The 21,996-nt window shown below is 34.6% G+C and overlaps 1 long non-coding RNA gene across 1 annotated transcript; it reads right to left on the bottom strand.

Moving 5' to 3' along the window:
* Positions 1 to 462: 462 nt before the first annotated feature.
* Positions 463 to 15,136, bottom strand: LOC114281591 (uncharacterized). Its single transcript, XR_003635963.2, has 3 exons — positions 14,947 to 15,136; positions 14,755 to 14,831; positions 463 to 680 (listed from the first exon to the last, which is right to left on the bottom strand). It is a non-coding gene; the product is annotated as an uncharacterized LOC114281591 (long non-coding RNA).
* Between the last annotated feature and the right edge of the window lie 6,860 nt (positions 15,137 to 21,996).

Below are 21,996 nucleotides of genomic sequence, written 5' to 3'. Positions count from 1 at the left end.
ATCCCACTACACCTTCGTCGAGGCCGAAGCTTTGGCCCCTACGTGCTCCAAACGTTAAAGAATATATTTAACCCCAATAAGGGGCTATGGAGACTCGAACCCAAACCTTGAGTAAGAGATTCAAATGCCTTATCCACTGAATGAACCCCTTGTTAGTGAATACCATTCAACTTATCCATTTTTAACAAATTTAGTGAAACAATCTAGGAGAAAAAATAAATTCATTTTTATTTTTAATTAGTAACTAATCTTTCGGTTCAAAAGTCACCATTTCCCTATGAAATCGAATCTACACGGTCACGACCCCATTCCGCCCCTAGTAGAATGGTGCCGTGATGGCCAGTAATCTGAGATTACCAAAGGCCAACTTGCAAAGATTCACACACAATCAGAGTATACATATGGGGCTTACATGTGCAGAAGCAATAAATTAAAAACTAAATAGTCCACAAGAGCTGTGCATAGATCAAATGAAATGACATACATCTTAATATAGTTTACAACTTGGATACAATAAAATGAGGTACAAAATACATCTTGATCAAAAGGCTTCTCAAGCCGTCATATACAAAAGAAATAACTACAAGCCAAGAAGCATAATCTTCAAGATGTTACAAAAATGTGGATCCAAAACAAGTTGCAAATAATCATCTAGGCGTCGCCGCCTTCCTGCTCATCACCTACATGTATATAAGAGAGGGTGGGCTTGGATACTCAGTGAATGATACCAGTAATAAAGGTTTTGCATGAATGATATTCAAGATCTATTTTCTAAACAATACATAGCATACTATACAAAACCAAGGGATGAACCAAGTCCATCAATCAAGTCTTTCAAATCTTCAAGGGATGCTTACTAGCATCAATATAATACAAGAGATGACATTAAACAAAGGTGATACAAAAGCTTAGAGTCCTCTAGCACGTAAGGACTTGTAATACAAAGGCTTAGAGTCCCCTAGCACGTACGGACTTGTGCTACAAAGGTTTAGAGTCCCCTATCACATACGGACTTGTGCTACAAAGGTTTAAAGTCCCCTAGCATGTACGAACTTGTCAAGAATGTCATTCAAAACAAGGCTAATACTTGATACACAAAATAGGGGTATTCATTCATGCTTAACAAATACTTTTTCCAAAACAAAGCAAAGCAAAGCAAAGCTTTATCAAAACTTTATAACATAACTTTATTAAAAATACCACTCACATAGTTCTTCGGGTGTAGGAATTACAAGCAAGGATCCAAGGCCTACAAGTACATAATAAATCCTATTGGATGCATTTCAAGAAGACAAGAAGAGATGCTCAAAGATGGATATGAAATGCATCTTTAAAACAAGTTTTACATGACAGGAAAGGATCTCGGCATTTCTTTTAAAATCAAGTCAAAACAAAGCAAAACATGCTGGGAGTTAAAACACTGCCTTTTCATCTCGAAAAAACATACTGGGTACTAACCAGGTCTAGGCCGAGATCCCACACCTCTTGGCCGAGGTGTGTTCCCGACGACCACATTCAAGGAAATGAAGTCTGGGAAAATCTGAGTTTCCCTCTTGAAGAACATGAAGAACATGAATGCTAAAATCATAACTTCTTTATTCAAAATTTGAGTTTTCATGAGATGAGTTTGAAAACGTGGACCTAGGTACCCATACTTGAAGATTTTATGGAAACAAACACAAAAACATGGAACTTGATACAAACTTTCGGATCAAAATATGATTTTTCTTCAAGAACACATGAACATCACTTTCTCTTTCTAAAATAAACTTTAAATCAATGCATGGCTCATGAATCATGCTAGATCATGCAATGCAATCGGATCAACATAAAGAATAACAAGAGTAAATCAAGATTCTAATCTCAAAACATAGATTAAACGGCTCAAACTCTAAAGATCAAGCTTGGAATCTAGCTTTCTCACTCTAACTTCCTCTCCTCTTCCTAGAGCTTCTCTCTTTACAATGCAAAGGATATGACACAAAACGATATGTTTCTAACTCTGCCGGCTGACTTAACCCTCAGTTGGGACACGTTGCAACGGATGATTGGATCTCCTCAAAAAGGTGATAGATTGATAAGACAAGAGTATGACAAAGTGTAAGTGTAACAAGCCCGCGGGGGACCTCGCTACAATTCGGACTCGATTTCGTAGTCACGGTTCTAAGTCTGAACCAAAGAGTCCAAATCCGGCAAATCGTTTTGAGAAAACAGATTTTTGAAAGAAGTGCCAAACATGGACTGCTTTGCCAGATACAGAGTCGCCACCTAAATATTTTATTTTGGGAAATTTACGAAACCCTGACTCGGTGCCAAAAGGCCACGTGTCTGTCATCACCAAAGGTGCCTCGGCTCGGGAACTTGGGTACGATTGGGGAAGGTCACTTCGTGAGCACCCCCGCTCGCCCGGTCATAGACCGGCCTCTACTAACCATGATATCAATTTTTGAAAACTTTGTGTGTCCTTAAACCGGTTATTAGCCTAGGTTACTATGTGATGCACACAGCATATAAGTATAGACTGGATCGCCCGAATTGGAACAAAACATTTCATGCTTGTTTATTTGAAAGATGATTTGCTACTCGCAAGTAGGCTTAAAATGCAGATTTTGCCACCCGCAAGTGGGCTTTAGAAAAGATGGTTTTGCCACTATCTAGTGGGCTTAAAACATTTGATGATTTATTCCAATCCGAATGACGCAACCTTCACCCACAGGCATTCAGACAGTTATATCACATAAGCATATTAGCCTCATAGTAAGCATGCTATTCATGGCAGTCACTCACACGCATGCAAGGATGCTAAAGCATAAAACTTACCGAGTACTCCAAGCCAAAATAGAAACTCATTAGAAATCATGCATGATCCTAAATATACAGAAATGCCTAATGCAACATATGCAAAAATGCAACTATAGCAGGCTCGGCTATTCTAAACATGGCATATGGAATGCTATAACTAACATGTATTCAATTTGGAATTGAAATACAAATGCAGTTAGTATGATGCGCCGAGCCCGGTGCATGCAAAACAGATGAATGAATGCAAATATGCTGTCATACTGTATGCTAATTTAAATATGCCATAATCTAACCATCATAAGCTGGTAAATAAAAGGGAAGAAAGACGTGGGGTTGGAAGACATACAACACACACACGCACACTTATTACAGTTATGCCCTCGCGCAGAGGGTCCGAATAAATAATGCAGTCCCAAATGAAAGAATAGTACAGTCCAAATATTACAGTCCAAATAATATACAAATTCCTAATTAATCAAATTAACTAAGAAAATAAATAAAACTGGCATGCAAGCCAGGGACTGCCTTGCTTCTGATGGATGATGTATGTTAGGCTGCTTTGTGCGGAAATCCACCGGGATGCCCCGATTAGCCTCTGTTTAGCAGTTATTCTTGAAACGCGTGCCAAGTCCTGAAAAGTTGCTGATTCTTCATTTTGCTGCAACAGAGAGCAGGAAAGGGGCATAGCAATGTATTTCACAAATATATGCATGCCTCGATCCTCGTGCCACCAATCACGCATATCGATGCATGATGGCAGAGGAGTCGAAATGTGCAACTTAATATAGAATGAATGCACATGTAAACACAACAAGAACCTAACTCCATCATGGGTAATCCGGAGTGTCGGTGACTGGGGAATTGAGACACATTCCGTCACTCGGAGTACGAAATGCACCTCATTTCCCGTGCCCAGGCTAACTCCTATCCCGAACACGATGCAATATGCATGACATGCATGAAATGCAACTAAGATGCAATCCTAACATACACCATGCTATGAAAGTGAGATGCCTCGAAATGCGTGCACACAGGCACGCAAACCGAGAAAATGACAGAATGCAATCTAAGATACAACCTAGTATGCACCATGCTGTGAAAATGAGATGCCTCGAAATGCGTGCACACGGGCACGCAAACCGAGGCGATGGTATACGCAATGTAAATGACATGGAAATATGATATGGGCTTACACCAACATGAGAGAGCCTCAGCCACACTCACATAGGATGCCGATGGATGAAAACGAAGTGCCTCGAAATGCGTGCACACGGGCACGCAAACCGAGGCAATGGCAAAATGCGATGCAAATGACATGAAAACATGATATGGGCTTATACCAACATGAGTGAGCCTCAGCCACACTCACATAGGATGCCGATGGATGAAAATGAATTGTCTCGAAATGCGTGCACACGGGCACGCAAACCGAGGCAATGGTAGAATGCGATGCAAATGACATAGGAATGGAAAGCAATCATTCTAATAGAATTTCAGCAATGAAATATAGGGTAAAATAGTCCCGAAATGAGGCGAAATGACACCAAATGCATGGAATAGTCCCGAAATGCGAATTTAGGCACCCGAAATGGCCTATAGCTATGTCAAACATGCACGATATGGACATGTAATGCAAAGACAGAAGCTAGGAAGTCCCAAAAAAGGCACTTTCACAGTTATAAACATGGCCAAACAGCAAGCATAGGTATGGCAAAAATGGCATGCAAGAATAGGGGACAAGAGAGGGGTAATGAAGCAAGTGATATAAGAAAAATCCAAACTGAAAAATTTCCTTCTACAACATTGAAGAGGGACCAAAAATATGAATGTTTACAGTATATGGCAAACCTCAAATCAATATAAAAACATGCTAAAAAAAGGCACAAGATTGAGGCTCAAAAGGTGCTATAACATGAAGTATACAAAATAATCACCAAATAGAAAAAAAATGTTAATGAAACATGAAGTATAGACCAAAATAAGACTATTTCCAGAACTGTAAAATGGCTAAAAACAAAAGCAAGGGGGGCTGCCAATTTATGCAAAAATGGGGGCCAAATAAGGGATATAACTACAAGTGGCACATGGAGGCATCAAATGGTGAGGGGCTCTTCAACAATGTTGAAGAAGGGCCCAAAATAAGCATATTCACAGATTACATCATGCTCAAAAACAGATTACTCATGGGCCAAAAATAGCATGCAAGATTATGACATATAAGAGGATCAATGAAGCAAGTGCATCATGGAGGACTCAAACAGGGTTGAGTCCTTAATGAAAAGTGAAAATGAGCTCAAAAGAGGGCCACTTTCAGTTAGGGCCGGAGCTTGAAACAAAAAGCATATAGGGCTTATAAATGGATCAAGAAAAAGGGTCAAAAGAGGAGAAATGTCACTCACCCTTGAAGACTAAAGCTTTTGTTGCTTCTTGGACCAATTTGCAGCTCCTTTAGCCTTTGAGAAGCCCTCCTTGTTGCTGGAAATGAAGTGGTGATGGTAGAGCTTGGTGGTGATGAAGAAAACAAGGTGTAGGACTTAAGGTTTTTTAGGGAAATGAGAAGGATGGAGGGAGATATGGATCTTGAGGCTTGAAGAACAAATTTTCTAACACCCAAAATAAACAATGGCAGCTGGTTATGAGGACCAAAAGGAGGGTGTAAAGGTGGGGCAAAAAGGAGGTAAGCTTTCCCCCACAAAATATCCCCCGGATTGGGATATTTTCTGGGGGAAACAGCTGCACAGCTGTAAAGTACCAAGCATGAGGAACATGGCTGGCCCCCTTACTTTTGCTGCAGGTGGCCGGCCGGCCACCCCCCCTAGCCGGCCAGCTAGGGGTCAAAAAGGTCAACTCGAAATAGTGGTCGGCCACCACATATTGGTGGCCTCCCAGGTCTCCTCTTCACAACCCTGTTGTTCGAATTTGGAAATTCTAAAACAGGAGAGAGAACAAGCCAATTTTAGGAGGGGTTCAAAAGGGTCAAATGGAATTAGTGGCCGGCCATAAACTTTTAGGATCCTCCCAAGTGTGTACATCACAATATGTGGTTCAAAGTTCAAGAAAAAGGGCCCAAGTTGTTCAACATTGGCCCGGAAGGAGGGGTTCAAAAAGGTCAAGCAACATTAGTGGCCGGCCATGAACTTTTAGGGTCCTCCCATGTGTGTACATCACAAATATGTGGTTTGGGGGTGAAGAAAGTGGCTCCAAGGTGTTCAACATTGGCTCGGAAGTGCGAAAAACGGGTGTCGGAGGGCGAAAATGGAATATAACTAGTTGCCAAGATAATTGCTGGCCTCCCACCCTCCAGTGACCTTCCTGGTGATGAAACAGAGCCACCTTCCAAAAATGAACGAAAACCGATGCAAAACGAACCCTCGGGGGGCAAAACACGCAGTTCGGGGTCCCGAAAATGAGCTGCTAAGCACCGAAAGTGGCGTTCGGCCACGAAGTGGGTTTCTCAGACCCCAGTGTCCCTCAAAAGGGAGCAAATAAGAAGTGTGCCAAAATTCAGAGCAAACGGAGATGGTTAGGCGGTCCCGAACCGAGGCACACGGCCAATAGTCCCGAAAAACCGGAAACCGGGCTCCGAAATGGGCAAAATGGCCTATGACCACAAAACGTAGCCTACGGCCACTGAGAGATGGTCTACAGGACCTCTCCCTCCCCTCAGGAAAAGAAACAGAGAAAATCGAGTCTGGTTCGCAAACCGAGACAAGGCACAGGAGAGGGTTCGAAAGTCCGGAGGCAGGGCTCATGGCTGCGACTCTGAGACTTCTGAACGAGCGCGATATGCAACATCACCAAGCGCTCAACTGGTGACGTCTGAGTCTTAAGGTCAGTCAAAAATGGGGTGTCTACAGTAAGTAACAAGTAAGGTGACAGGGCACCACGGCGGGTAATGATCTTGGCTAGGACAAAGCTTCGGCAAGTAAGATCTCAATGATCTCAGCTAGGAAGGACAACACTTGGCTTAGCTGTGCCACATTTTGGCCTAGATGTGCTACACCTCGGTCTAGGTCGTACCAGTCCAGGGACAAGATCACTTGAGTATAACAGCTCGGCCTAGATGATACACATCTCGTCCTTGGTGATGAACACCTCGGCCTAGATAATGACATCCCGGCTAACATGTCAGGGTAAGGGTGGAGGTCAACCAAGGTGGTTCCAAGATGGTCCTAGGTGTGAGGAGTTCAAAGGTGTAACCTAGGCTTAAGATGACCTCGGTTAAACTCACACCAAGCAAGGAACAAAACATGCAAGCAACACTTATGCGAAACAAATCAAGGTTTGTAAATGCAACTTAACAAGACAAGATCATGTAAATACATGCAAGCGTGACTAGAGTAAAGTGAAGGTTGCTACATACACAATATACAATACATCATTCAATTTTTATTTTTATTTTTAATAACAAGTCCAATTATTCCCTTTTCCGGTACAATTTGGGAATGTGTTATTTAGTGAAACAATCTAACCAATTGTCATTTAGTTTTTATCAATTCGAAATGCCATGTCCACTATGTGAGGAATATACCATTCAACTTGTCCTTTTTTTCTAATTTAGTGAAACAATCTAGGGGAAAAACTTCACATTTTCAGTTAGTAAACTAATCATGTAGTTCAAAAGTTAACATCTCCGTGTGAAATCAAATGTGCGCGATATAAAATACATCATTCAAATTTTTTTTTTTCATTCTTAATAATAAGTATAGCTATCCAGTTTTTAGTACAATAATTTGGTAAGGTGTTTTTTTATTACATATATATGGGTGGTAAGGTGTTATTTAGCAAAAATTGTTATTCAATATTTTATTAGTTCTAAATAACATGTCCACTTTGTGAAGAATATCATTCAATTTCTCTAGTTTAGTGAAACACCCACAACACAAAAATTAAATTTTTAGAGACAAAAATTTAGGAATAAAAATACTTTTTAGAGACGAAATATTTTAATCACTAATAGTGTCGTCGCCGTATTTTTTTACTCTAGGTTTAATCTCTCCGGGACTGATTGGTTCCCCTTGATTTGAAACAGAAAATTTCTGACCAGTACGTTTGCCATTAATCACAAATTTTTCATCCTCTTCAGATAAGGCCTAGAAAACATTTGCATATAAAGAGAAGAAAAGTCAGCACAACAACATCTAAAACAGGTAAAACTACAATCATAGGCCAAAAAAAAAAAAAAGTAACCATTCTAAATCTGATTGTTGGAAGGGAGAATATTATCATTTGCTCAATTTATACACTAAACATAACCAGCCGGCAGTGCATTATTAGCATAATGTATTAGGTAAAAATATTAATATACATCAGTCACAAGCCTAATTTTGCTGACATTACACAAGTGCTCCATGAAAGAACATTGATAAAAGCAATGTTAAGTTGAAATGAGGGTTGAGTGGTGTGTATAATAATTATTAGTGAAGGGTATAATTGTAACTTTTAGTATATGGATTGAGAAAATTAATTAATAATCAAATTAATAAGTATGTGCAATGAGAAAATATGTGCACTAAGTTAATTAAGTGTATGAAAATAGAATTTCCCAATTATGAAACATAAAATCTTTTATGTTTTAACAAATTACAAATACACTCATAAGGTTTGTTTAAAATATGAATCAGTCCTATAATACTAGAAATTACAACTATCGTTTGTAATAAATTTTAATTTAACACAATACTCCGAGAAAAAAAAATTTCTCCTATGCAATAATAAATTATCAAAATTATTTATTGAAAAATATTTCTCATATCATTAAAAATTGTTAATTGACTTAATGATTTTTTTATTAACAAAATGGTTAACTGAAAAATATTTTTCATACCATTAAAAATTGTTAATTTGCCTAATGATTACTTATTAATAAAATTGGTCATTTATTATGTGAGCATGATTTATGTATTAATAAAATTAGTCATTTGTATATATATGTATTTTCTTCTACTGCTTTATTAGTTTAGTGAATTATCTTAGTAATTTTTTTTAAGATTGGAGAGTTATCTTAGTATTTGTTTTATATTTATCTGTTGAGAAAAGTTATACACCATAATTTTTTTTTTTTATAAATTCGGAAGAAATGTTAAAGATTCATAAATTCACCCAAAATGATATGGTAATAAAATTAGAGTCTACATCATTGGGTGTATAACAAAACGAAAAATAATACATATTATACCACATAATTCTATCATATATCTAATGATTTGTTCTATTGAATTTTATAGAACAATATTTTAATTTTTAAAAAATTATTAAAATACAAACTTAAATATACTATAATAATAGCCTGTGCCTTGCATGGGCCTTTCGAAACTAGTATATATGTGTGTGTATATATATATATATATATATCAATGCTATGGTTCAACTCAACCCACAGAACATCTCTTTGTTCAAATCTTGTGAAATCTTGCTTTAATTGCCATGGAAACTTAAGAACTCTGTTGAGCACCATTCTTCTGATTCACCAAGGTGACTCTAGTAAATTTTGAAAGCCTAAATTACCAATGTCATGATTTTTAGATAACAAATCCAATTTGCTATTAAAAAAATAATAAATAATAATAAAATAAAATAAAATAAAAACTATTTAGCATTCCTGTGTATATATATATATATATCAATGCTATGGTTCAACTCAACCCACAGAACATCTCTTTGTTCAAATCTTGTGAAATCTTGCTTTAATTGCCATGGAAACTTAAGAACTCTGTTGAGCACCATTCTTCTGATTCACCAAGGTGACTCTAGTAAATTTTGAAAGCCCAAATTACCAATGTCATGATTTTTAGATAACAAATCCAATTTGCTATTAAAAAAATAATAAATAATAATAAAATAAAATAAAATAAAAACTATTTAGCATTCCCTCTTCATGAGCGGAAAAATTAAGAAAATAACAATACAAGAAAAAATTTCAACATATAAATAGATAAAAGACAAGATGTTATAATTTTCGATCTCGTCATCATTGTCTAAGTTTTTTGGACAACCAAATATGATATGATCATGAAAGAACATCTAATTCTTGAATTCTACTCATATCGAGAATCAAAGCCAAACATTACAACAAACAAATGATATAATAAGAATACTTTCATGTAGAAACACCTAAAATAAAAATGCTTTCATGTAGGAAAAATAGATAAACAAACTCTAAAGCACATTTGTAGCACAATAATTCCCATTGCACACTATATGACATAGGCACAAAAAAATAAAAAGCAGCTAAAAATATATTCAAAGAATGATTCTATGGATACTAACACTTTTGTGATTGGTTGTCAAAAAAAATGATTGATTGTTCAAAGAAACAATGATACTTGAATGTGTAAGCCTAGTATAAGAATTACACATTCGGAAAATAGAGCACTCTCAGGCCCATTAGTGATGGGCCTAAGTCCAACCGTGTCCGTTGCCAACCATGCCCATTGAATTACAGTGGTTCAACGTCGAGTAACCTCTTCATCAACTATGTCACGATCCAAACCCGGCCCTATGGGTTTAGCACTGTAACCGGCCAGTAATCCGAGATTACCGAAGGCCTGCTGAACAGTAATACAGTAAAACAGAGTACAAGGCCTGGCGGAAGCCAAAACAGTAAATAAACAATGCCCAATGAGCTGCGACAGTCTATATGAAAAGATTTTTCATACATTTCTCCGTAAACAGTACAGAACGGTATGCACAATATTTACAATCATTCAGACTAGGGACTCAACCCTAGGTAACAGTACGGTAAAACAGTGAAACAGTACAGAAGGGGGAGTTGTAAAACACCCCTAAGCCCTAACACGTTAGGCTCGGAACCTCGCAGTGAGGCACAAAGGCTGGCTTGACAAAACTGGAGTAACCCTGACGCCTCTAGCTTCAATCCGGTGCCTGCACACCTACATATATATATGAGCAGTGAGCTAAAGCCCAGTGAATAACATAAAGCGTAAAGGGGTTTAGAATGAATGTCCTTACAGTAATGAAATCAGTTCATTAAACAATACTTCAGTCTTTCAGTCAGAACAGTTATTCAATCATATGTGGTACATCCATTAGCATAGAAGTAAACAGTAGGTCTTAAAGACCGAACAGTAGTGATGGCCATCAATCAGTAAACAGTAGTGGTTCCACGAGGGAACCGACAGAGATCTTTGTAACAGTAACAGTCAGTAACAGTAGTTGCTAAGGATGCCACAATACAGTTCAGAATAGAGGACATACATTCATTCAATTAACAGTAACAGTTCAGAAAGCAGTACAGTTCAATTGTTCAGAAAATAATCATTTTGAACATATCTTTACACAGTTGTTACTCACAGAGTTCGGGCTACAGTATGCTAGAGCGTGCCTCTCCAGTCGCCAACCCTACACAATTCACAGGTTGAACACACACTAAGCTACACAGTTGGGAAAGATAACAACTTGATCCCTAATGCCTCGGTGTGTTCTACATCTATATCCTCAACAAGATGCCTTAAACTAGGCCTAAGAATGCCTAGAATGAGATGAGGATGCAAAGATGCACATTTAAAAGCATTTTCAGAAAAACAGAGTTCCGCTCGAGCGCAGGTTTCCCCGCTCGAGCGGTAATGCAACAAAGGTACACGCTCGAGCGTAAACATTCCCGCTCGAGCGTACTGTAAAAGTACTGGATAGGTGAAATCTTCGCTCGACGACCGCTCGAGCGTGAGACATGACTCCGCTCGAGCGCCCAATCCTCCGCTCGAGCGGACTGCAAAACAGTGCAGAGAGATGCTAGATGCTCGGATTCCACGCTCGAGCGCCACTTTCCCCGCTCGAGCGTAAGTGCAAAATCTGGGAATTCCAGATTGCACCTCCAAGCTCCAACTCACACTCAAATGCATCAAAACCAATCCTCTTGGGCCCATTTTCTGGAAAACATTTATAAACACATAACATAACATGGTTCAAAGCTCAATTTTGAGAAATCAAAGCCCAAGAGTGGTTAATTCAAGCTCAATTTCAAATCATTTTCAAGAACAATCTTCAAACATGACATGCATGATCTTTAAATAACTTTCAAGCTTCAAAGCATGCTCTAGTGAGCCAATTGATTCACAAACAAGATGAAAACATGGACCATTACAAATTTATGGACATGCATGTGACAATTTGCCATGAATTCAACTCAAAATCCAACAATTCAAACATGCATGCATGAATTATGTTCTATTTCAACATGTATGAACTAAAACAAGACTTAGCTCCTTAATTTGACATGAATCATGCAAGAACAAGCTCAATTCATAAGCAAGAGGGTAATTACTCTACCTTAGGTCTTGAATTAGAAGACTAGGAGCTCAATTTAGCAATCTACACTTCAATTCTCTTCAAATTCTAAGCAATATTGAGATGAACTCAACTCCTCAAGTCTCTCTCTCTCTCTCTGGTCGGCTAAGGGTCTCACAAATAGGCTAAAGAAATATTTGATTCAATGTATAAGGCTCAAGTGTGTGTGTGAGATAGTGGTCCACTAGGGGCAGTTCGGTAAATAAGGCCAACTCTGCAATTGATCAATATTTAATCTAATTTAATCATACCTAATCAGTTTTCAGATAATTATACCATAAAATCATATTAAATATGACGATCATAATACACTAACCCATTTCCGGTTCGGCCGCCGATAAGGCCTTCAATTAATAGTTTAAACATAAAACACGAACAGATCAAACAAACAGTCAACAGATAAAATGCAATTCAAACAGATGTATTCACTCAATTCAGTTTCAATTTCGGTCAGTCAGTTCAGTACTTTAATCAGTTCAATTCTCAGTCAGTTATCAGTCATTATCAGTTCCGTTTAACAGTAATCGGTGATTATCGTAATTAATCAGTCATTAATCAGTAAACAGTATGAGGGTTATTACAAACTAGGTGACACGTCGAGTGAGTAGTGTCGACAAGATTAAAGAGAATGCATACCAAGCAGCAAAGAAAATTCGGCAGACTATCCCAATCAACGTGGGCCCAAGCTGTCCCTTTTTGGAGGAGTAATAGGGATGTCAGCTTTGATATTATGATGATTATGATGGAAAGATCAGATCACGTAAGAAATATCTACACAAAACCTCTATATAAAAAAGATAACTAAAAGAAGAAAGGCATGCATTGCCACCCAAAAACTCTTACATTTTCTTGATTCATCAAGCCTATTCTCACTCTCAACCAATCTCTAACTTGACCATTCCAGCACTCTTGACCAAAGTGTTTCTTGTTTTAGAAATTGAAGCGAGGATCCATTAAAGGTCTATTTGGGATGAAAGAGTATTGCAAAATCACCGCTCACATTAAACATCGAATGATATTTAGACACATGCTTTGAGTAAGCCTTTTAGTAAGAGTTGAAGAAGAAAGACCATTGCTAGAAGATCAAATTATATTATACACACACACACACACACACACACATATATATATATATATATCATATTATAATATGAAGAAGGGAATTGGGAAATTATTAACAAAGACAAATTAAAAATTAAAAAAAAATAAGGGGAAAAAAATCAAAATTCCCTTTTTTACATAACAAAGATGAAACGAACAAAATAATGTATAATATCTCAAAGGGAGAAATCTTAATTTTGTTGGGTGAACTCTCATATAACTTTTTTATAGGATCAATTCCGTTGAATCAGTTTTGAAGAAGTTCCATACAAACTTTGAAAAACTATTGCTAGAAGATCAACTTCTTTGGTTCGGTTTTTAAGATAAGTATGCAAATTCCATTCAAAAATATTGAGAAAAGTTTGAAGAAAAAAGAAAAACAAAAGTTCACAAATTGAAGAAAAAAATTGTTAAATATTACTCTATATCATAGAACTCCACAAAAATATTATTCAGACTAGGGAGGGAGGGGTAATCTTCCCGAAACATTGCAAAATAGCACAAAACGAAAAATGGGAGGAAAAAATAAATTTGAAAGCTAGAAGCGGAGCAAGAAAATCTTAAATTTATGTTTGTTTCGCGGCTTGAGTAGCCGGATTGGACTATCATGGATGCGGGTTCCACCCATAGCATGTTTGGTAGTGAAATGAGATGGCAGATTAATAGTCTTAGTAATCCCCTCATTAGGGGGATTAGCTTGGCTAAGTGGAGGGTGAGATTAAGAAAATAGTAAGCCGATTGAGGCTATGCGGTCATTCGCTTGGATGTTCAGAACAATGCATTTTTTTTTTTATACCAAACAACTGGCTAGCCAAAAAAAGAGTTGGTCAGCCCATTTTTTGTTTTTACCAAGTGCACTTGTTTGTTTTAATATTTGTTTTAATTTTAATTTTTTTAATATAGAAATAATTTATTTATTTATTTTATATAAAAATAATTTAACAATCCCATCAATATCCATCTCCTAGACTATCATCAAAACAAACACTCTTTTACTTAATCTCCTCACTAATAATTCTCACATTAACAATCTCTTTACTAACAATTTCATTCAACCTAATCCGCCAAACACACACTCGTGGCCTAACAAAAGGAAGGGGGAAGAAACTGAATTGCAACAGAATATGAAAAGAGAAAATCTTGCAAAATCGTATAAAAAAATTTAAATAAAAAAAAGGAAATCAAGAAGTAGAACAAACAAAGAGAGAAAGAGAGAGGTCAAATTAAACCATAATCACAAAGAAAGTAAACCCTAACAATAGGAAAAGAAACAACAAATAACAAATAAATAATAAACATAAAGAGGATGAAGAAACCCTAATTTTATTTGGCATGATCCCAAGAAAATTTTGCACAAATTAGTTTTGCAGAAATTTGGGAATTTGATAAAAAAAAAATCAACTTTTTGACTTTTTAGCTTTTTTACACAAAAAAAAAGCCACAAGAAGTCAGATTTTTTACACAAAAAAGCCATCAAAAAGTCAAAAAAGTCAAAAAAGTTAAAAAATCAACTTTTTATCAACTTTCCAAAACACTACTTTGTACCTCAAAACGCAAAATACAAGCTGGCAAAGACTCTTTCTGGAAGATCAAATGCCTTTTCGCTTCAAACTCCATCCGATCTGCTAAAAACACAGAACAAAGCAAACAAATGGAGATGATAAGCAACAAAAGAAAAGAAAAACCTAGAAGAAAAATGAATAGAAAGAAAGAAAAGTTTTAAACAATTCCCCTCACCTTCTCCTTCTTCTATATTTTTCTAGATCTAGAAATCTCCAGATCTGGTTCGTGATTAGGTTGCATAACGGCGAGAGGCGATGGGGAAGTAGATGGCAATAGTGGCATGGCTGGTGAGCCGACTGTAGGAGGGGCTCGCCGAGATGGGAAATATATTGGATTTTTTTTTTTTGTATTTTTGGTATTTGGTAAATTTTTAAAGTTTTTTTTCATAAATATTATATTTTTTAAGTGTATTATTAAAAAAATTACTTAAAATATTTTTTAAAAAAATCAGTAAAATTTTAAAAATATATATAGGAAATATAAAAAATTAATTAATTTTTTGAAAAATAAATCTTGAAAAGTGAAACCAAACAAGCTAATTGTTGTTCAAATCTAAAAATTAGACTTATTTTTAAAGTTTAATGATGTGACAACCAATTAGGATATGCAAGGTAATATTTTTTTCTGTGTCTTTTCTAATCATTAACCAATCACATTACTTATATATTATAGAATTTAAAAAATAAATCTAAAAAATAGATTTTTATACGATTTATTAAATATATATATATATATATATATCAGTGCTGTGTTCATCATCATTATCAGTTGTCAGGCATTCAATATTGAATTTTTTTTATGGGTAAAAGAAAGAAATTTTTATTTATAAATATCAAAATATTATATCAATAAAAGAGCGATTTGTGCAAAGAATATAACAACGTAACAAAATGATTCTAATTAGATTATTAGTACCGAGATACACATCTAATTACTTACTAGCACATCATTAAGAATGAGTTAGAGACCAACTAAAGAGAAAAAGAACATGATATAACCAATACAGCACCACATCAAACAATAACACAATAAAATGATAATAATGTTTGGGAGCTCTAATATAGGTTTAATGGTGAGTTCCATATAATGATGTGATGTTTTGACTTCTTTTTTTTTTTTGGATATCTCACTAGAACTAGTGTTAAAACTCTCTACTACTGCCCATAAAATGACCACCAAAATGAGTAGCATAACAGCCTTCCACTGAACTAACAAAACTCCCACTGGATACAATTTAGTAAATCAACTAAGGAGTCATCTATCCCCTGAACTAAATCTGATTTGCTCCAAATTATGGGTAAATTACACTTTGCCCCCTAAAGTTCCTCCCATTTTTCACTTTGGCCCTTTAAATTTGATTTTTCCCACTTTGACCCTTTCTGTTTACAATCCTTCCCACTTTGGTTCTTTATGTTTACAATTCTTTCCACTTTGGTTCTTTAATTTGATTTTTCTTACTTTGGCTCTTTATGGTTGTAATCCTCCCCACTTTGACCCTTAATATTTGCAATCATTTCCACTTTACTCCTAGACTAACTTCCATCCAAAAAAGTAATAGAATTTGTCACATCAACTCTATATGTGTTGTAAAAAATTCACTAAAGATGCAAAAAATAAAAAATAAAAAACAGAAAAAATGAAATTTTTTTTGTCTTTAGTGAAGTTTTTTTTTTTTTTTTAAATTTATTCATAAACATTATTACATTATAGATGCATCTAGATTAGATGCTGCTACTAAAATAAAATAAAAAAATTAACTAAAAAAAGAAAAAGGTTCACTAAAGATGAAAAAAGCAATAGTAAAGAACATGATACAACCAATACAGCACCACATCAAACAATAACACAATAAAATGATAATAATGTTTGGGAGCTCTAATATAGGTTTAATGGTGAGTTCCATATAATGATGTGATGTTTTGACTTCTTTTTTTTTTTTGGATATCTCACTAGAACTAGTGTTAAAACTCTCTACTACTGCCCATAAAATGACCACCAAAATGAGTAGCATAACAGCCTTCCACTGAACTAACAAAACTCCCACTGGATACAATTTAGTAAATCAACTAAGGAGTCATCTATCCCCTGAACTAAATCTGATTTGCTCCAAATTATGGGTAAATTACACTTTGCCCCCTAAAGTTCCTCCCATTTTTCACTTTGGCCCTTTAAATTTGATTTTTCCCACTTTGACCCTTTCTGTTTACAATCCTTCCCACTTTGGTTCTTTATGTTTACAATTCTTTCCACTTTGGTTCTTTAATTTGATTTTTCTTACTTTGGCTCTTTATGGTTGTAATCCTCCCCACTTTGACCCTTAATATTTGCAATCATTTCCACTTTACTCCTAGACTAACTTCCATCCAAAAAAGTAATAGAATTTGTCACATCAACTCTATATGTGTTGTAAAAAATTCACTAAAGATGCAAAAAATAAAAAATAAAAAACAGAAAAAATGAAATTTTTTTTGTCTTTAGTGAAGTTTTTTTTTTTTTTTTAAATTTATTCATAAACATTATTACATTATAGATGCATCTAGATTAGATGCTGCTACTAAAATAAAATAAAAAAATTAACTAGAAAAAGAAAAAGGTTCACTAAAGATGAAAAAAGCAATAGTAAATTTGTCGTTTCAGAATTGAGAATACAGGTGTTTGATTCAGTAAATTTTCATATTTTTTCATCTTTTGTAAACTTTTTTCTTTTTTTAGTTTAATTTGTTTTTATTTTTTTAGCTGCATCTAATCTAGATGCATATATAATGTAACAATGTTTATGAATAAATTTTTTAAAAAAAGTTAACTGAAGACTAAAAAAAACAATTCTATATTTTTTTTTCTATTTTTTATTTTTTGCATCTTAAGTAAATTTTTTACATCACACATGGAGCTGATGTGTTAGTGATGTGGCAGATTCTGTTAGTTTTTTGAATGAAAGTTAGTCTAAGAATAAAGTAGAAAAAATTACAAATATGAAGGGCCAAAGTGGGATGGATTGCAAACCTGAAGAGTCAAAGTGAGAAAATTTAAACTTAAAGGGCTAAAGTGGGAAAGATTGCAAACGTGAAGGGTCAAAATGAGAAAAATTAAACCTAAAAAGCCAAAGTGAGAAATTGGTGAAACTTTAGGGGGGCAAAGTGTAAATTACCCCCAAATTATACATGAGGTCATGAACAGAGTATTGCGGGATATTTTAAAAAATAAGTTAAAAATTAATATTTTATTATTTTTAAAAAAATATAAAAATAATATGATTCAAAGAAAATTAAAAAATTAAAAAGTTAACTTTTAGCCATGGTTTGGTTAACATTTTAGAGCTAAATAATCACAGAAAGATAAAATGGATTGTATAAGTTAATAAGACAAAATACTACTGTTGGCTTATTTTTCCTACGAAGGAAAATATCATAAATGCGAGCGTGCCAACAAGGATTGAAAAATCCTTACAGATTAATTTTAAGCCAATTATCAAGCGATTGCGTTGATGGTTCTTTTGCCTCAATAAAGAGGACTTCAAAATTACCAAGTGTAGAGAAAAGAAAAATTAAAAGAAGAAATAGGGAGACGAAGAAAGATAATTGAGTGAACAATCAATAGTAAAAATTACTTACTTCTACTCCTATGCTTCAAAAAGGAAGTGCACAAAATACTTTGAAAATGAAATGCTGAAAATAAATGTTTCGAAATATAAATTTATGTTAAACTACTCCTAAGATAAGGAAAATGACAAGAAATATTGAAATCAATTGTCTTTGATTATGAATTCTGGATCCTTTATAGTGTAGCCATGAATGGCTATTTGTAGACAAATATTTGTAGGAAAAAACTTCCAGCAATAATTACCCAAAAATCACCTAAAACTACTCACTCTTCCATCTTCATTTCCATAATGCCACACAACCCTCCATGCCTTCATAACTTCTTATAACCTCCAAATGAGTAGGAGGATGCCACATGTCCTGTAATTATATAAATAATAAATAATAATAATAAAAATTGCAGATTTATGGCGCTAACATTACCCCCCGCGGCCCTTAAAAATGATGTTTATTTGAATTTTTAAAGGGTCGAACCAAGCACATGACTAATCTAAGCAATAAAGTGCTTCGAATAATATCAACAAAGTGCTTCGAATAATATAATAGCACCAATAAACTGCTTCGAATGAGCATGAAATTATGACTAGATGTTGCGAATTATATATATACGCATTGAAAGGATATTATTGCAAAAAAGTTTCGAAGGATAACCACATATTTTCAAGACAAAGCCAATGATTCACCTTAGCAAACTGTTATACATGCTAAATAACCAACTTCGAAGGTGGTATAGAGGACTAAAATTATCATTCGAAGGTCGAAAATGTCAACAAAGGACGAATTACATCCTTGGAAATACTTGGCAAAGCTTCGAAGGTTCACAACTATCACTATTTTTCTTCGAAACTGTTGTTGATGCAAGATGGAGTGCTTCGAAACTTACAAAATTATGGCAAAAGGGCTTCCGAAGCAACTTTTAGCCAACATTGTGGTTATTCAAATTTTGTATGTTTTGGTTCACACATAATTAATGAAAATATTAATTTTATGCTTTAAACCAATTATTAATTCTCCAAAGACACCAAAACTGTTATTCTTCAAACCAACTTTTATAGAATACTAGTTACATTTTCATGTAACAAATGGCTATAAAAATGGTTATCAGTAAAGCCACTAATTATCATGCCAAAAATAGGCATTATTCGATAATTAATTAATTGCCATTTTACATATATTTGAAGGGAGGTACACATTTCGAAAGCTTTCTTGTCCCATGTTACATTTCGAAGGTGTTTGTTGATGACAAAACCACCCTTCGAAAGTCACATATGTTACTAAAGGATTAAAGTCGTCCTTCGAAAGTGTTCACGACATCTCTTCGAACTAAATCCAAAGAGTTGGATTATTATGAAATTAGTTTGGCATTTTAACTAGCCATTAATGGCTATAAAAATGATATTTCAATGAATAATCTACTTCAAAGTGTCTTGAGACATGCTTCGAAGGTAACCACAAAACCAAATGGTGATGGCTTTATGGATCAACTAATAACAACATTTTTGGCTCAATATATTGCAATAACGAAATATTATTTGTTAGCCATTCCATCAAAGTCAACGTTTGATGTGATCCACAAATCCAAAATGGATTTCGAACAACAAAAGTCATGGTATAGTGTAACCATGAAAATTCATATTTTTTGACATTTTGAAAAATGTTAAAAAATTTGAATTCATGAACAGTGGCTTGTTCATTATTTTTAACCATGTTTGTTTTAAAAACATGACTTTTGCTGAATAGATTTTCATAATTATTTGACAAAGTAGGTTGTTTTTCCATGTTAGTCATTAATGGCTTATGAAAATCACCCATAGATATGTTATTTTTATGACTTGACTCTCTAAAAATTGGTTTTGAGACCCCCCGAGGCATGCATTAAACATCATTCTTAGCCAAATTTGGCTCAAGAACATACTCTTTCGTTATGTTAATTTCATAATTTGGCTCTTTAAAAACGGACTCTTGAACCCCCCGAGCCATTGATGAAATTAACTCTTTACTTTTGCTGTTTTTAACCATGAAAAAATTCGAAAAAAATTCACCAATTCCGGCCATTAAGACCTCAGTTAAAGACTTGGTAGTGAGAATTGATAACTCATCATTCCATTGGCAAATTTTCATATCAAGTTGATGAATTTCTTCAATTAAATTGTGTCTTTTTTCTTCCACCAAATAATATTGTAAGGGATGAAAGTTTATTTCATCAAGAAAATGGATCTCTTCTTGAAGATCCAAAATTTTTTGTTTACGCCAATAGATTTTATCTAGGCTATTTGAAATGGACAAATCCAATTCATTTTTCAATTTTTACACTTGACGTCCCACTGGGCGTGCCAAAAATTATTGGCTTATTTTTCCTACGAAGGAAAATGTCATAAATGCGAGCGTGCCAGCAAGGATTGAAAAATCCTTACAGATTAATTTTAAGCCAATTATCAAGCGATTGCGTTGATGGTTCTTTTGCTTCAATAAAGAGGACTTCAAAATTGTCAAGTGTAGAGAAAAGAAAAATTAAAAGAAGAAATAGGGAGACGAAGAAAGATAATTGAGTGAACAATCAATAGTAAAAATTACTTACTTCTACTCCTATGCTTCAAAAAGGAAGTGCATAAAATGTTTTGAAAATGAAATGCTAAAAATAAATGCTTCGAAATATAAATCTATGTTAAACTGCTCCTAAGATAAGGAAATTGTCAAGAAATATTGAAATCAATTGTCTTTGATTATGAATTTTGGAACCTTTACAATGTAGCCATGAATGGCTATTTATAGACAAATATTTGTAGGAAAAAACTTCCAACAATAACTATCCAATAACCACCTAAAACTACCCACTCTTCCATCTTCATTTTCATAATGCCACATAACCCTCCATGCCTTTATAACTTCTCATAACCTCCAAATGAATAGGAGGATGCCACATGTCCTGCAATTATATAAATAATAAATAATAATAAAAATTACAAATTTATGGTGTTAACAGCTACTTTTTACCTATAATCATTACACTTTTTTTTTCCACAAAATTTAAAAAAGTCTCAAAACAAAAACTTAACGTGACTAAAAAAATCTCAACATAAAAAAATTAACTAAAAATATCAATGCCAAAGGAACCCTTAAAATAGACGTACATATCAATAAATGAGGCTTTTAACTATGAAGGACAAAAAAGATAGATATGTTAAATTTACGTTACCACCATTAAGAGCCAGTGGATAGAGAGGAAAAGAGAAGGGTAAAATTGACTTTTCAACAAAGCATAGATACAATACACATGTGATTGACGCTTTACATATTGTATGCATATATTATAACATTTATCTATCTATCTACACTATTATAAAGTGAACACTCCTTATAGTGTTATGAAACATTTATTTCTTATATTGTCATGTGTCTACTTTTTTTGTTTGAAATAAAATAAAAAAATTAGATAGATGAAAGGATTTGAACCTTAGACTTATGTCAAATAAATAAGACTCTTACTACTTAACTAGCACACAATATATGATAAATATTTTATTTTATTTTTATTTATTTAAATTGCACACGCATTGCGTGTGGCAACCGCTAGTATCTATCTATCTAATTATAAAGTGAACACCCCTTATGGTGTCTTAATCCT

The sequence above is a fragment of the Camellia sinensis genome, chromosome 14 (assembly GCF_055761805.1).
Source record: "Camellia sinensis isolate YWXY chromosome 14, ASM5576180v1, whole genome shotgun sequence".
In the NCBI taxonomy this organism is placed as follows: Eukaryota; Viridiplantae; Streptophyta; class Magnoliopsida; order Ericales; family Theaceae; genus Camellia; species Camellia sinensis.
Note: the sequence above shows the minus strand (reverse complement) of the source record. Positions and strands in the feature narration are given on the sequence as shown.